The sequence below is a fragment of the Moschus berezovskii genome, chromosome 9 (assembly GCF_049115385.1).
Source record: "Moschus berezovskii isolate FMDL1 chromosome 9, NW_MosBer_1.0, whole genome shotgun sequence".
NCBI classification, from domain to species: domain Eukaryota; kingdom Metazoa; phylum Chordata; class Mammalia; order Artiodactyla; family Moschidae; genus Moschus; species Moschus berezovskii.
Window position 1 is genome coordinate 57,644,615 of NC_142468.1, and position 15,133 is coordinate 57,659,747.

General features: G+C 42.3%; 1 protein-coding gene across 1 annotated transcript in view; it reads left to right on the forward strand.

The window, feature by feature from the left end:
* The window catches only part of APH1B (aph-1B gamma-secretase subunit), a 76,734-nt gene that overhangs the window by 41,912 nt on the left and 19,689 nt on the right, over positions 1 to 15,133 (forward strand). The window contains exon 7 of the mRNA XM_055437306.2: positions 1 to 15,133. This exon is cut by the window's right edge and continues 19,689 nt beyond it. The gene's annotated coding sequence lies outside the window, so the exon portion shown is untranslated.

Sequence of the window (15,133 nt, forward strand, 5' to 3'; positions counted from 1 at the left end):
GAGATGCAGGTTTGATCCCTGGTTGGGGAACTAAGATCCCACATGCCATGGCGCAACTAAGTATACCTGCTGCAACTACTGAGCCTGAGCACTGCAACTGGAGAAGCCCGCGTGACGCCTGGAAGTGCCTCACAACAAAAGATCCCGTGCCCCGTAAGGAAAGCTCCCACATGCCGCAATGAAGATCTCAAGTGCCGTAACTAACCCCGACGCAGCCAAGTAAATACATAAATAATTTAAAAAATAGTAACAAAAACATAACTTGTAAGATAAAAGGTAGGCTTTCCTCAGATAACAGCCCAGATTCATGTACAATTTCTCTGTTCTTTCTGCACTGAAATTGTGGCTCTAGATTAATTATTATTTGTTTGATATTTAGTTGGAACAGGGATTTCCCTGTGACCAGCCTCAACACATAAGAAACCTCCAATGGAAAGAACTACGTATTTTACCTTTGCCTCACTGAAAATGCTGAGTGAAGGAAAATGCTCACTCCAGGCTTATGGTCTCAGCCTCAGTAGAAGAATTGGGGATTTGACACATTCTAAGGGGATGACAGTAGATTATGAGCCCTGGCTTTAATATTCAATAATTAGTAGGTGCGACTGAGCGACTGAAATGAACTGAACTGAACTTGTTGCTTAAGTGTGGGTCACTGTAAATCCTGCTTCTACCTAATTAGTAGATCTATACATATTTTCTGTGCTTGAGCAAAATTAGAGATGGAATCTACAGTGTTTAATCAAGGCTCACCATGCACAGAACATTGTGTCAGATGCTTTATTGTGTGGGTGTGTGTAAGAGAGAGAGAGAGACTTTAAAAGGGTAGAAAAGAACAAGATGGTGAGGATCATTGTTTTTAGAGAATATATAAGGCAGCTATAAAATGCACTACAAATTAGGAAATGATATAGAATAGCTTGAATACATAAGATAATACTTAAAGTTTTAGACGTGAGGAAGGGTACCTGGGTCATGGATGTATATCAGAGGAAAAGGTGGGACTGTGGGCTGAACTCTGGGTGCATTCCAATTGACACGTAGAGGTGGGGTGATCACTGAGGAAAGAAGAATAACCAGGAGGGCATGGTGACCTGGGAGCTAGGGGGATGTATGTCAAATGCTGCTGAGCAGTGACTAACATGAGAATTCTAACTAACAATAAGAATTGATCTTTGCATATGGAGAGATGAAATTTTCTGGTGACTTTGATAAAAGTAGTTTCAGTGCAGGGGTGAATACCTAAATGGAGTGGATTATAGAGATTGGGAGATAAGGAAGTAGCCACAGCATGTAGAATACAGATAACCATATAATTATAATAGGGGAATTGGATGATAGCCTGAGAAGGATGTGGGAGCAGGAGAGGGCATTCTTCTGTTGTTGTTTTTTTTTCTCTATAATATTGTACTGTAACAACATGTTTGAAAGAAGATGGGGATGATTCAGTGGAAAGGGAAAAATTGATGTAGTAGAGGGGATAATTGCCAGAGTAGAGTCCCTGAGGAGAGAATGTAGTGGGACGTTTTCAGCATTAAATGTTATATTAGATCAGTTAAAATGTTTAAAAACAAGAACTTAAACTTTTACTTTAGAAACAGAGGAGGGACTTCCCTGGCAATTCAGTGGTTAAGTCTCTGCACTTCCAATGCAGGGAGTGTGGGTTTGATGTTGGTCAGGGAACTAGGATCCCACATGTGAGAGGCGTGGCCAAAAAAAGTTTTTAGAGACGGGGGGGAGCAAACTAAAGCTAAAATAAGCAGAAGAAAGGAAGTCAGAAGAGAAAAGCATATAAGAATAGCGTTAAGTCAGATAGAAAGCAGAAAAACAGTGGAGAAATCAATAAAATGAAAATCTTCTTTGAGAAAATCAATACAGTTGGTAAAACTGTGTCCAGATTGATAAGGAGAAAAGAGAGGGTACAAAATATGAATATCAGTAATAAGTGAAGATATCACCACAGCATCTGCATTATTAAATGAAAAGGGAATATTATGAAGAACTTAAAGGCAATAAATTAAAATTTTAAATGAAGTAGACAAATTCCATTTTAATAAAGCTCACTCAAGGGACTTCCCTGGTGGTCCAGTGGTTGGGAATCTACCTTCCAGTACAGGGGGCTTGGGTTTGATCCCTGGTTGGGGAACTAAGATCCCATGTGCCTCGGGGCATCTAAGCCTGCCTCCCACAACCACTGAGCCTCCATACTCTCGAGGCCATACTCTGCAACTAGAGAAAGTCCTCATGCCTCAAGGAACAGCTTGTGCAGCCAAAATTTAAAGAAAAAAAAGTTAATTAAATGAAAACTTAAGGACTAGAAAATCTGAATATCCCTATATCTCTATAGACTGTGTTTTTTCTTGTCTCTTAATGTGCCTTGTTTATTGATTGAAAGCTGGACATATATATTGGGTAATAGTACTGAAGTAAATAGGCCTTTGATATAAGTTTGTGTCAGTCTGAGTAAGAGTTGGACTATGTTTACTGTTTGCTGCAGTTCTAAGCACCAGAGACTTCAGGTACTTCTAGTGCCCTTGCTTTTGTCTCCCCTCTTGACTTTGGGCTTTCCCACATGCTCCTTCTCAAAGAAAGTTCGTATCTTGCAGATCTTTGAACCGTAATCCACTGTTTTTGTATTGGAGCCCTGTTGGTTGACAGTAAGGTTGGTGTGGAAGAGATGTCCTATAATCTTAAGACTAAATCTGTTTTTTGGTGAGCCTACATCCCTTAAAGTCTCTTAGCTCTTTTCCTCCCCTTAGGTGAGACAGGAAGGCTGGGTGGGGCGGGAGTGGGAGAAGTGCCCTTCTTCCAGGTGGGATAAAGCTCTTGCACTATTTTGTTTGTTTGGTTGTTTTTTCCCCTGGAGAGTAGGCCTTTGTTATGGAGAACTCTCTGGGCAGATTTTAGTATGATTATCCTTATACTTTCCCTGCCAAAGCTATAGAGGGCTCCTCACTGAGAATTTGGTGGAGTTCCTAGAGGTAAAGCCCTCAAAAGTGTGGGGCTGTTAAGACTGTTTTTTATGCCAATACCACAATTCCCAGTCTTAGGAATTTCTTACTTTTATACTGTTCTATACTCAGACTCGAGCAGTTTGTCAAAATTAGCATTTAAGTGTCCCTACCAGTTTATCGTTCCACCAACTTTTGCTCTATGTAAGCAAATCTCAGCTGTGACTCTCTGGATTCACTTATCTCTCCAGATTTCAGGATGATAACTTGTCCTTAGACCTTAGTTCTCTAATGAGGGTGAGAAAAATACTGATTTTCACTTTTAGAATTTTATTACTCTAAGTGTGGGAGTGACAGCTTTCAAGCTGTCTATATATTAGAGCTAACCAGAAACTCCCTATGTATATTAAAGACTCTGAATTTGTAGTTTACATAAATTCCTAGAAAGCTTCACTGAAGAATTCTACCCAAAAAGATGTGTTATAAAGCTGTAGTTATCAAAACATTATAGTATTGGCATAAAAAACAGACACGTAAAAACATAGAAATTCTAGAAGAAAACAAAGGCAGTACTCTGGTATCAGTTTTATCCATTTTTTTTTAATATGTCTCAAGGAAAACAAGCAAAAATAAATGGGACTACATCAAACTAAAAAGCTTTTTTCACAGCAGAAGAAACTATCATCAAAATGAAAAGGCCACTTACTGAATGGGAGAAGATATTTGCACATAATGTATCTGATAAAGGGTTAAAATATATAAGGAACTCATAAAACTCAACAATAAAAAAAGAAAACCCACAAACAATCCAATTAAACAACTAGAGGATCTGATAAGACATTTTTCCAAAGAAGACATTTAGTTGGCCAACAGGCACATGAAGAGGTGCTCCACATCACTAATCATCAGGGAAATGCAAGTCAAAACTGCACTGAGATATCTATCACCTCACACCTGTCAGATGGTATCATCAGAAAGGCTGCAAATGAGAAGTGATGGCAAGGATGCAGTGAAAAGGCAACCCTTCTGGACTGTTGATGAAAGTGTAGGTTGATTTAGTCATTATGGAAAACAGTATGGAGGTTCTTCAGAAAATTAAAAATAGAACTTCTGTATGATCCAGCAGTTTCACCTGTTGGTATTTATCCAAAGAAAACAAAAACACTAATTAAAAAAAAAATGCACCCTGAGTTCATTGCAGCATTTGTAATAGCCAAGATATGGGAGCAATCCAAGTGTGCCTATCGATAGGTAAATGGGTAAAGAAGATGTGCTATGTATATTTATATGAAGTGAAAGTCGCTCAGTCATGTCCGACTCTTTGCACCCCATGGACTATATAGTCCATGGAATTCTCCGGTCCAGAATACTGGAGTGGGTAGCCTTTCCCTTTTCCAGTTTGGGACCCTCCCAACTTGGAATCGAACCCAGGTCTCCAGCATTGCAGGCGGATTCTTTATGAGCTGAGCCACAAGGGAAGCCCAATATATTTACATATATGTGTGTGTGTGTCTGTATATATATATATAATACCATGGAATATTACTCAGCCATAAAAAGAATGAAATCTTGCCATTTTCAACAACATGAGGGTATTAAACTTTGTGAAATGTCAGCAAGGAAAGACAAATATTGTATGATTTCACTTATATGTGAAATTTTAAAAACAAAACAAACATAGCAGAAACAGAGTTATAGATACAGAGAACAAAACAGGTGGTTACTGGAGGAAGGGGTGGGGAGAGAAAAGAAATAGGTGAGGGAGATATAAGAGGTACAAGCTTCCAGCTGCAAAATAAATGAGTCATGGGTATGAAACGCACAGTGTGAGGAATATAGTCAGTAACTGTAGTATCTTTGTATGGTGACACTTGGTAACTAGATTTCTTGTGGTGATAATTTTGAATTATATAGAAATACCAAATCACTACATTATGTAACATAAGAACTAGCATAGTGTTATAGGTCAGTTACACTTGATAATAAACAATAATAAATAAACATACAAATGGAAAAAGCTCAGATATATGGTTATCAGAGGTGGGGAGTAGGGGAAGGGGAAATTGAATAAAGCAGTCATAAACTACTATGACTTTCAGTTGTAAGTTAAATAACTGCTAGGGATATAATGTACAACATGATAAATATAATTAACATTGTTGATGGTGGTCGTTTAGTTGCTAAGTCATGTGTGACTCTTGTGGTGTCATGGACTGTAACCCTCCAGGTTCCTCTGTCTATGGAGTTTTCCAGGCAAGAGTTCTGGAGTGGGTTACCATCTCCTTCTCCAATAATTAACGTTCCTGTACGTTATATGTGAAGGTTAAGAGAGCAAATCCTAAGAGTTCTCATCACACACAAATTTTTTTCAGTTTCTTTAATTTTGTATCTGTATGAGATAATAGATGTTCATTAAACATATTGTGATAATCGTTTTCATGATGTATGTAAGTCACGTCATTATACCATATACCTTATGTTTATACAATGCTGTATGTCAATCTCAATAAAATAAAGAATTGTTGAGGATAAGGTTGGAACAGCTTGTTGTCAGCGAACAAACCAGTGCAATCCTTTTGGGTGGTAATTTAGCAAAACTTATAAAATATTGATAAGATTTTGAGATGTGTGTTTTTAAATTGTTTATTGTCTTTAAAAAAATTGATAATTGCTTTGCAATACTGTGTTGGTTTCTGTCAAACATCAGCAAGAATTAGCCACAGGTGTCCACATGTCCCCTCCTCCTTGCACCTCTCTCCCGGCCCCATCCCACCCCTGTAGGTTGTCACAGAGCACCGGGCTGAGCTCCCTGGGTCACAGCACATTCCCACTGGCTGGCTGTCTTCCATGTGGTGGCGTGTGTGTCTCCATGCTGCTGTCTTTGTTCGTCCTCCCCTCTCCCTCCCCCACCGTGTCCACAGATCTGCCCTCTATGTCTGCATCTCCATCGCTGCCCTGCAAATAGGCTTATCAGTACCATCTTTCTAGAGTCCACAAGATGTGCATTTTTTGAGCCAGCAATTCCTTTTCTAGGAATTGATCCTCCAGAAATAGATCCAGGTACATAAGCATCTTGTAATAGTCTTGTAACTGTAAAGAATTTATAATGTCTGTCTGTCAGTAGAGCTTTGCCTCCAATTGCAGAACACTTTTCAACCATTTAAAAAGAATGAGGATATTTGGAATATGCTAGAAAACAAAAATCAAGGTATAAACCATTTTTCCATTCAGTATTTTAATATGCCAGGCATTGTGCTAGATACCAAGAATACAATAGTTAAAGCAGGTGAGATCTATTTATTAAATATTTGAAAATGAATGTTTAACACACAAACATGCATTAGTTGTGGAAAGATAAAATTAAATTTTTAGTGGAAATTTCCTGGTGGTCCAGTGCTTAGAGCTCTGTGCTCTCACTCCCAAGGACATGAGTTCCATCCCTGGCTGGGGAACTATGATCCCACAGACTACATGGAATGGCAAAAAAAAAAAAAAGATTGTTAGCTATGACTATTTCGAGAATTAAGATTATGGGGGACTTTTTGGCTTTATACATAATTAGGGGATTTCCCTGAAGGTTCAGTGGTTAAGACTTTGCCTTCCAATGCATGGGGCACAAGTTTGATACCTGATCAAACTAAGATCCCACGTGTCTTGGTGTGCAGCCAGTTTTTTTTTAACTACATAATTATTTATATTTTTAAAGAATGAGTAGGTATTATTTACAGAATCAGCCAAAACATAATCTAAGCACTTCTGTGATTTTTTTTGTTGTTGTCCTTATTAGAAAGTATATATGGGGACTTTCCTGTCAATACAGTGGATTAAGATTCCACCCTTCCAATGCAAGGACATGGGTTTGATCTCTAGTCAGGGAATTAAGATCCCGCGCCTTATGGCATGGCCAAAAAGATTTTTAAAAAATCAAATAAAATTGAAAAAAGAGAAGGTATTATCAAAAAAAAAGAAGAAACTATATGCTATTTTATGTATCATAAAATATATGATACAAGGCCTCTCACACTCTGATCCCAACTACTGTCCTGCCTCCCACCATTCTCTCTCCTGTCTTCCCAGGCATTCTCAAACACGTCCCTGAAAACTCTGCTTACTATGCACCAGGGACTCTCAAACCTCCGCATCTTTTTTCTTGTTTTTAGCTCCAACCAGAAAACATGGTGTTTTTCCTTCAAGGTCCTGCTCAACTGTCACTCTTTGTGAAGTGTTTCCTGATTAGACTCAGAAAAACAAGTGATTTTTTTTCCACTGTGATTTCCTAACATTCATGTATGTATATTTTTTAAATCCAGGAGTAATGTATATACAGAAAAATGCACAGATCTTAGAAGTGTACAATTGGATGAGTCTTGAAAATGTGTCCGCCTGTCTAACCACCACCCCAGTGAAACTGTAGAATGTTTACTGTTCCCCAAGTGGTTCCCTCCCTCCCTTCCTAGAGGCAGTGGCTTCCACAGAAGCAATGACTGTTTCCAACTTCTGTCACCGTACATTAGTTTTACTTTTGAACTTCATATAAATGGAATAACACAAAGTGTACTCTTTTATATCTGACTTCTTTCCTCAAGATAATTTTCTGAGATTCATGTTTAGGGTTATATCAGTAAGTTGTAACTTTTTGCTGAATGGTATTCCATCTTAGGGATATACAGTTTGTTTAGTCCTTTTGTTGATAAGACATGTAGCATCTTTTCACACAACTCTTTAATATATATTATAATATATTATGGTTAATGGTTTCTGTCTGTCTCCTCAAATAAGATTGTGATGTCAATTATCATTGAATACAGGTACTGTACCTAAACCATGATTGAATCACCATCACTTAATCTGTGTTAAAGCAGACAGTGGTTCCTCATTAAATCTTTGCTATTGAATAAGGAAGTATGAGAAAGAAATTCAGCTGGAAGTTACTTTGAATGATAGAAGAGAGATAAAGGAAAATACTGTTTCCTTTACTTTTAACACTTTTGACAAACCTGTAGGTTTCTCCACACCAAGCAATTCTCTAGTTCTTGGTGGACACCAACTAAGTGTTCTGTAGTTTATTAACAACTCAGTTCTGACATTAACTGAGATGTTGCAGACGCCAAAGGCTGAGGGCTCAGTCCCACAAGCCTGCCCCTACTTTAGACATCAATTGCAAGTCCCAGGTTATCACCTGTATCTCTGACTATAAATTGCAAGTTCCCATGACTCCTCAGGTCTGATATTTTGCTAGAACAGCTCACAAAACTCAGGTAAACATTTACTTGCATTTGCCAGTTTGTCATAAAGAATATTACAAGGGATATAGATGAACAGCCAGATAAAGAGGTCCGTAGGTCAAGGTATGAAGAAAGGGCGCAGAGCTCCCATGTCTTCTGTGGGTGCACCCGTATCCTAGCACCGCCATTGGAAGCACTCTGAACTTCATTGTTGAGAGTTTTTATGGAGGTCCCACTATGCAGATAAGATTGATTAAATCATCCCCATTGGTGACTGAGCTCAATTCCCAGCCACTCTCCCCTTCCTAGGGGTTAGGGTTGGGGCTGAAAGTTCTAGCCCTCTAGTCACATGGTTGTTTCCTCTGGCAACCAGCCCCCATCCTCCAAGCTTCATCACCTCATTTAAAAAAAAAAATATTGTTTATTTAATTTTGACTGTACTGGGCCTTCATTGCTGCACGTGGGCTTTCTCTAGTTGCAGCAAGCAGAGGCTACTCTCTAATTGTGGGGCTCAGGTTTCTCATTGCGGTGGCTTCTTTTGTTGCAAGCACGGTCTTTAGGTCTGTGGACTTCGGTGTTCATGGTGCACAGACTCAGACTCAGTAGTTGTAGCGCATGGGTTTAGTTGCCCCACAGCATGTGGACTGTTTCCAGATCAGGGATCGGACCCATGTCCCCTGCCTTAACAGGCAGATTCTTAACCACTGGATCACAAGGCAAGTCCTTCATCACCTCTTTAGCATCAGCTGAGGTATGGCTTAAAGGGGCTCCTTATAATAACATTAGGATCTCTCTGCCAGGAACTGAAGACAAAGATCACGTACTTACTTCTTATTGTATCACATAAGATTAATCCAGATTTTACCCAGTTGCTCAGAGGGAGTGATGAGCTCCTGACCATGTTTGTTCTACATGAAAAGGATGTACCATATTCAGGAAAACTTTTCAAATGGGTATATGTGGCATGGTTGGGAAGCAGTGAAATTAAGATGCATGAGACCTGTCGTTGGATGTCTAGGTAGCTTGGGACACTAGTTTCGGCAGATGAACTAACTGGTTATGTTACCTGCCTCACCAGAAGAGTCTTTGCTTGTTTCAGAGAAGCCGGTCAGCTCTGTCACCATTGGCACAGAGTTGCTCTAGAGGTCTCAGTGTGCCCTTGAACTCGTAGGCCCTGTGTCTGTTGTCTTCATTGCAGGCAATTGTAAGTTAATATTTGAAATGAGTGAACTCAGGCAGAAAGAATGACTTTGGCTTACAGTGTGGAGAGGTCACAGCGGCCATGTGAGTAGAGATCGCGCTCTCTCCTGGGCTCCCGCCAACAGGACGAGTCCCAGAGGTATGCTCCAGGCCTGGCCGGGCATCTCCTTCTTGATGCACCAGGTGATTAAGCTCTGAATGGAAATGCCAGGTGGGGGCAGGATGTTATTTGGCTCTATGGGGTTTTTCTTCTTCTTCTTTTTTATGGTTTTATTGAGGTATAATCTATGTAAGATAAATTACACCTAGTCACAGTATAAAATTTGAGCAGTCTTGACATATGTAGAGAAACCATCACCACCATCAAAACAGCATTCATTTCCATCATCTCAGCAACTTTTCATATCCCTTGTAATCCCTTCATTCCCCACCTCATCCCCAGTCAACCACTGATCTGGGGTTTCTGTCACTATAGTTTGCATTTTTTAGAATTTTATACAAATGGAATCTATATATGTGTGTTTATGTGCTTATATGTGTGTGTGCATTTATTCAGCTTTAGGAAAGGAGGAAGTTCAGTGGATGTGTCCTTGGGAAATTTGGTTTGCTGAATTAGAGGTGAGGGGAACATCCCCAGAGTTAAGCTGACTCCTTTGTCTGCTGGCAGTAGTGGTCAAACTTCATCAAACTTTTTCTGAGCAGATGCTGGAGTTTAATGTTCCAAAGCAGATTGGAGGCAGGGGCTTGTGGTTGACTTTCCAGAAACTGTTGTCACAAAGGCCTTTAGTGTCTTTATCGTGTGGGGTTTTATGAGGTTTTGGCATGATTGTGATAAGCATGGTAGATTCTGTTACATGAAGGTGTTTCCGTGTCACTAGAGCTGTGGAGGGTGGACCTTGCACTGTCATTGAAGATCCTACACTTAGGGAGTTTTGTGGCCGTGACTCAGCCCAGAGCACCAGCCCTTATTTCGTTTTCCACTTATAAGATCGGGGCAGGGCTTTCTCTTTCCCTGGGTTGTTGGATAAGGGCGTGAAGATGCACTGACGCAGTCAAAGAGGGTACCGGCGGGAGGCATTACTGAGTCCCTGCTTGACTGCAGTCTCGGTGCTATGCTGACCTGCGATAATTTTTTTATGGTGAATAATTCTGTACCATAAAGCACTCTGACCCTTGTTTCTGTCCAGTCATTCTGTAGTGAAAGTGCATGGGTGGGGCATGGGGACTCTCCTCTGTGGCGTTGTCCCAGCCTCACACCTTCCCCCATACCTTGCAACTGTTGAATCTGAGCTGGAGGACTGTGTCCAGTGTGGACGTGCATGGTGACACCACAATGCCCCACTGCCCAGGTGGCACTTCTGCCTGGCAGGCAGCCCTGGAGGTATCGTTTTCTCTTGTAAGTGGGTCTCAAGCTTCTCCCCACACCTTGAAGGAAGGTGACTCCTTCTCACGTGAGGGATAGGGCACAGCTAACAAGTCGAGAGACATGGTTTCAGGCATTTGCCCCCTTCAGGATGGCAGGCTCTGGAAGAGAGGAGACACTTTGTCCCATAAGGGAATGTTAGGACTCCAAGGAAATGGGGAGAGAGGTCCTGCACCTGGCCAGGGTCCTTCAGCGAGGTCCCCAGAAGTGAACCAGATGCCCTCGTGCCCATGGACCAACCTTCCTCAAAGGCAAGGACGCCCTAGGCCATGTCACTGTTGAGCACCTGGACCCCAGGGTGTGGTGGAGGGGCATGGCCAGGGCAGGGAGGGCTGGGAACTCCCCAGAAGTGGAAGAGGTGCAAGGAGAAGGAGAGCCTCGCCTAGTGTCTGCTGGCCAGCTTGCTTCAGCCTGATTTCCTGCCACCCTGGTTTCTCCCGTCCTCCCAGTCCACCTCCCTGGATTTCCCCATCCTCTGTCTCTTGTCCCCGATCTTCACCTTCCAGGGCTTTCTTCCAGATTTATTTTATGTGATAGTCATCTAGGTCTAACCCTTCCAAAGCGTCTGTCTGAGGTGGCTAGGGTTCCATATCTGCACAGTGGTTGAACTGACCACTGGCCGGGCGTGGCTGCTGTGTGCTTGGAATGTGGCTATTGAAACTGAGAAACTCCATTTATTTTAATAAATTTAAATTTAAAAGCTGATAATTGATTCAATTATTTGGAAAACTTTGTGTTTGGAGCAACTTGAGTATGTGTATATGCTTTTTTTTTTTTACTGTGGACCATTTTTAAAGTCTTTGTTGAATTTTGATACCGTATTGCTTCTGTTTCATGTTTTTGGTATTTTGACCACAAGGCCTGTGGGATCTTAGCTCCTAGACCAGGGATTGAACCCACATTCCCTGCGTTGAAAGGCAAAGTCTCAACCACTGAACTGCCAGGGAAGCCCCTAAACACACTTTTTCAACTGTAAACTTTTATGAAATCTAAATATAGATCAGAAATTTTCAGTGAAAATTTAGCATTTGAATGGAGATGAGCTGTAAGTATAAAATATACACCAAATTTCAACGACGTTAGGGAAAAATGAATGAAAATCACTCACATCAAAATACGTGTTGAAATGATAGTATTTTGAATCCACTGGTTTACATAAAATATATTATGAAAGTGTCACTGGTTTTTGTGGAGGTTTTTTTTCTTTGGCATGGCTGCTAGAGCTTTAAAATTTCACGTATCACACTATATTTTATCGTATCTCTGTTAGACTCTGGGTCCTGGATTGTCCATTTAGCTGAATTTAGAAGAGGCGGTAACGGGCAAGCTGAAGGAGGACTGAATCTCACCACCCGTGGCTTTCATCCACACACCTCTTTGAGAATCAGCCCAGATGCACCTTGCATTCAGGGAACGGAGGGAAAGGCAGCGGAGAGAAGGGAGATGGTTTCTGTTGCCTCCAGGAAGTGCTTCCTCCAACCTCCCCCATCCCTACCCCCATCCCAATGGACGGGAGCAAGTGTAAGGAATGGGTGTTATGCAGGAGCTCTGTGCCCTGCTCCCCTCTGGCCTCCTCCCTGCAAACGGCTGTGACACCAGGAAGGATGACAAAGGGGAGGAACCAAAGAGTCCTTGTGTTCCGACTGAAGAGGCCATCAGGGCCTGGAGAGGTTAGTAATGTTTCTGTTCCAAAGCTGGACTCACTGCTTTATCTCCTACTGGAGCAGACTTATCCTTGAACAGTTTACTTGTCTTGGTCCTAGGGCAGCTGAAGTGAAAATCCAAAGCTTTTTTAATAACTCAAACAGGGATGGTGCCCACTTGTAACTTTTATAGAACTGCTTCCTTTAGCAAACCAGAATGTGAAATCTGGATTTAGACAAAAGATTATATGGAGGGGGACAGCAAAAAGAGCCCAAAATAAGGTAACAGGCAACCAAGAGTTGCTACCAACCAGCTAGGTACAATACCTACTAAAGTAAAAAAAGACATGAGACCCATTCCCTGTACTCAGGTCACTTTGGTTAGGAATGACTCCTTCTTTCTCTTTTTTTCAGTACTTTAAAACATTTATTTGGCTGTGCCGGGTCTTAGTTGGCACACAGGATCTTCCGTCTTCATTGCGGCATGTGGGATCTTTGGTGGTGGCACGTGAACTCTTAGTTGCAGCATGTGGGATCTAGTTCCCTGACCAGGGATTGAACCCAGGCGCCTGGCATTAGGAATGTGGAATCTTAGCCACTGGACCACCAGGGAAGTCCCATGGCTCCTTCTTTTATAATCATCTGTTCAAATATGACTTATTCTTCAAGGCTCAGCTCAAATACCCCCTTCTCCCTGAGCCAGTCAGTCCCTGATTAGACATCCAGGATCCTCTCAGTGTGCCTGTGTGACCAGGGCTGCACACATCGGAGGCCTGCATCCTTGGTAAAATGCTTCAGGGCATCCGTGTGTTTTCCTTTGCAGCTGGGTTCTATGACCTGGCTGCAAATGGCATCGTTATTCATCCTGACTTGTTCCCTGTCACCACAGACAGGGAACTGCAAACTACTATTGCTTTGCCAATAGTAATACCTTTAGCCTCACTTCCAGAAACAGTCTGATCTGAAAAAAACATTTTATTTACAGTTTCTCATATTTGTATGTCTTCATTACAGTCATCCTTACAATAAATACAGAAGTCCTAAACGGACCATCATCACGGTGGCCAGTGGTCCACAGGGACAGAAGGTGGTGCCCATCCCTGGGGTTTCCCAAGGGCCAGTAGGAGGCTTTCAGGGAGCTGAGTGAAGGGGAGGAGACTTTAAGGTGGAACCAATAATAGGATCAATAGTCAATGCAGCAAAACCCTAGAATGTCTGTTAAGGAAACAGGTACAGGTTTTTACTGTTATCATCATCATTTGACACTAACAAAACAGAGCAAAGGGACTGAAGATCTCCCACTACAGGGAGGCAAAGCAGCCAGAGTCTTGCCTTCATCTCTGCCCCAGCCAGGGCCTGGTTTCTTCACCTCCACCTGCCGTGTGCCCAGCACAGCGCCGGGCCCTCCCAGGGTGAGTGGGAGGCAGAGTAGCATCAGCACTGCCGCATCACTGTCCTGTAGAGGCAGCTGGTGTCAGGGAGCGAGTGAGAATCTGAGGGAAGGTTTCCCCATTGCAGGGCTGGGTCCTCAGGAGTCCCACGTGGATTAGCAAGGACGGCGACAGTGTTGATTCTTGCGTCCTCTCCCTGGCTTTGTTTTATCTGAGCCAAGGGGTCCCAGAGCCTGGGCTGTGCCGAGCAGGGAGAAGCGGGAGACGTGTGGCTGTTTTCACCACCCCTGTAAGTCTCCGTTTTTATCCACAGCCATTGTGCTAGGTACAGTGACTTCTCTGTTCTCGCACAGAATGTGTCCAAAAAAGCTGTAGAAAGCTCTTTGAAATACATCCCCCCCCACAGCTCTGGAGTGGTTTATGTTGGCTTCTGATTGGCAGTTATGGGCTGAGGCCAAGAAAGCATCATCTAATTCCCATTGCTCAGTCCTGAGGGTTGTCCCTGCTGTCATTTGATCAGCTTCAGGCCAGCACGCTAATGGCAAGGCTGGATGCCATGCCAGGCTCCAGGGTAGTCAGGCATCTCATGTAGACACAAATGTCTGAGTCTCCATTGAGTCCCCTGTAACTCTGCCTAGCATCACTACTATAAGTTATAACAGTAGACAAGGGAGATTTCTGAGTCAGAGGGAGAAGGAGAAGGAAAAAGACATGCGAAAGAAGCCTGTCACCTAGACAGGGAACTGCAAACTACTGTTGCTTTGCTAATAGTGATGCTTTTAACCTCACTTCCAAAACCTCACTTTAGACGCACTAAAGAGAACACCCCGTGCTGTCACAGTGAGAGTGAGAACCATAAGGTTCTCGGTGAGCTGCAAGGTTCCAGCCAGGAGAGGTTGTGGGGGGGGTCTCCTTCGCAGTCATGGAACGGACTGATATCCACAGGGCTCTTAGGTCAATGGGAGGAGAATGAAGGAGTTAAGTTGTCTCAGAAACTGTCTTTGTCACTTGGCAGGGAAGACCATGAAGGATCTTTGTTAGCATTCCATTATTTCTGGTCCCTGAATACCACGATGCCAGCCCCTGCACAAGTAACTTCCCGTTTTCATAGTTTGAAAATATATTGTAATTCAGCCATGACTTGACATCCTTCAAGTCAGAGAAGTAGGTCAGTCCCAATTCAAGGTTGACAGTAGGGACACCGCAAAGGCAGCAGAAATGAAATTTGGGCAAAAGAGACAAAGATCTTCAACCATTTTGTTCTGTTTCCTCTATATACAAAAGCAGCTGAGGTCATCTC